The sequence below is a fragment of the Amblyraja radiata genome, chromosome 20 (assembly GCF_010909765.2).
Source record: "Amblyraja radiata isolate CabotCenter1 chromosome 20, sAmbRad1.1.pri, whole genome shotgun sequence".
Lineage (NCBI taxonomy): Eukaryota > Metazoa > Chordata > Chondrichthyes > Rajiformes > Rajidae > Amblyraja > Amblyraja radiata.
This window is the reverse complement of record NC_045975.1, coordinates 2,339,496-2,341,922: the sequence shown is the minus strand read 5'-3', so window position 1 is coordinate 2,341,922 and position 2,427 is coordinate 2,339,496. Positions and strand designations below refer to the sequence as shown.

The window sequence follows — 2,427 nt, the reverse complement described above, 5'->3', positions numbered from 1 at the left end:
GATCGGCTTGTTCAGGATGGAGACAAGCGGCTGGTGGTCGGTTTCGACGGTGAAAGTGTTGCCAAGAATGTAGTCCTTAAACTTTGAGCAGGCAAACACCACAGCCAGCAACTCCTTTTCGATCTGAGCATAGCGTTGCTCGGCAGGGATCATGGTACGGGACGCGTAGGAAACAGGCAGCTGCAAGCCGTCAAGCCCGCCTTACCTCTCTGAGCTGCTCCACCTATATGCTCCTGCCCGGTGCCTCAGGTCAGCTGATCAGCTGCTCCTTGAGGTACCAAGGTCTAAGCGGAAGCTCAGAGGGGATAGAGCCTTTTCTGTTGCTGCTCCGGCACTCTGGAACACCTTGCCGCTGCACATCAGACAGGCCCCCTCACTGTCCATCTTCAAATCCTCCCTAAAAACACATTTTTATTCTTTGGCTTTCGACACTGGCTGAGGCATTGCTCCTGTTTTTAGTGCTTTTAATGTCTTTTAATTTTTAGTGTGTTTTTTATAGTCCTTCGTTTTACGGTTTTTAATGGTTTTTAATTGTTTGTAATAGCTTTTTGTTCATGAGTTCTCATGTACAGCACTTTGTGGCAACTGCAGTTGTTTAAAGTGCTTTATAAATAAAGTTATTATTATTATTATTATTATGGAGCTGTTGTAGACAAGTGGCACCAAGCCCGAACTGAGAGGCGTCGCAGGTGATGATGATGGGACGCTGCAGGTCAAACAATTTGAGTGTGGGGGTACTGATCAGCCTGGATTTTAGGATGTCGAAAGCTTTCTGGTGCTGAGGGAACCTGGTGTGGGTTCGCATCCCCCTTCTGACACCATGTAAAGATGTGTCATTAGTGGGATGTGTCATCAACACACTGTAGCTTTACTTCTTTTATTCATACTGTAACATTACAGAAAGCACTAGCTGTACGTGGTCTGTCACGGAAACTAGAGAGCGATCAGTGGGTGGGGAGGTTGTAATTATACTTGTGATATGGGGAGTGGTTAGTAGTAATGAGGTAAACTATATTAAAGGTACATGCACATGTCATCTACAGTTATTATTTATAATCCCGACTAACGGCCGTGAAAATAAATTAAATCATTTATTTCCCTGCTGCCGTTGGTATTGTATATTTGATCTATTCACAAGACGTGGGTGAGACTGACAAGGCCAGTAGATGCTGCCTTCAACGTTTGCGTTCAATGAGTGTTTGCTCGGCTTTTTCACTCGATATTTCAGGCAACTACATTCCTTGTGTGTCTGGGATCACTAACATAGTCAGATCAGCCCATGATCACAGTGAATGGCGGTGCTGGCTCGAAAGGGTACAGAATGGCCATCTCCTGCACTATTGTCTACTGTCTATTGTCTATTTGCCTACTCTGCACCTATTGTCTAAAGGGTTTACTACAAAAAGTAGTAAACACTGCCCAGTCCATCATCGGCTCTGACCTCCCTACTATCGAGGGGATCTATCACAGTCGCTGCCTCAAAAAGGCTGGCAGCATCATCAAGGACCCACACCATCCTGGCCACACACTCAACTCCCTGCTACCTTCAGGTAGAATGTACAGGAGCCTGAAGACTGCAACGTCCAGGTGTAGAAACAGCTTCTTCCCCACAGCCATCAGGCTATTGAACTCAACTCAAACAAAACTCTGAACATTAAAAGCCCATTATCTGTTTATTTGCAATTTATCTGTTTTATTTATTCATGTGTGTATATATTTATACAATGTTATATGGACACACTGATCTGTTCTGTATTTATTCATGCCTACTATGTTCTGTTGTGCTGAAGCAAAGCAAGAATTTCATTGTCCTATCTGGGACACATGACAATAAACTCTCTTGAATCTTGAATCTTGAATCTATTGTCTGTTGTAGTCAGATCATTCAAGAATGCAGATTGCGTTCTATAAAAGACATTCATAAATCTGGTTTGTTTTTAACCACAAGCCTCTGGTCACCATTATTGAAACTAACATTCTTTACTTCAGTTAATTTCTGGTGAGCTTCATTTTATGACCTGTTCCAAAGCTGTGACAGTGGAGGAGGAATGTAAAACTTGCAAGACGTATTTTTACTTAGTTGTTTAGGTGTGTCTATTGTTGCCACGTGTACCGAGGTACAGTGAAAAGCTTTTTTGTTGCGTGCTATCCAGTCAGCGGGAAGACTATACATGATCACAATCGAGCCGTCCACAGTGTACAGATACAGGATAAAGGGCATAACTTTGTTATTAATTATGGTGAGAATGGGGACATAATCAGAAAGGCACATTCCTGTCTCATCATAATGATGAGAAAATCATTTTTCACAGAGAGTGGTGAATCTGTGGAATTCTCTGCCACAGAAGGTAGTTGAGGCCACACAGTTCATTGGCTATATTTAAGAGGCAGTTAGATGTGGCCTTGTGGCTAAAGGGATCAGGGGGT

The 2,427-nt window shown here is 43.1% G+C and overlaps 1 long non-coding RNA gene across 1 annotated transcript in view; it reads right to left on the bottom strand.

The window, feature by feature from the left end:
* Window positions 1–550: 550 nt before the first annotated feature.
* The window catches only part of LOC116984432, an 18,645-nt gene continuing 16,768 nt past the window's right edge, over window positions 551–2,427 (bottom strand). Inside the window, exon 3 of the long non-coding RNA XR_004415012.1 lies at window positions 551–561. This is a non-coding gene — a long non-coding RNA (uncharacterized LOC116984432). The remainder of the gene's footprint in view (window positions 562–2,427) is intronic.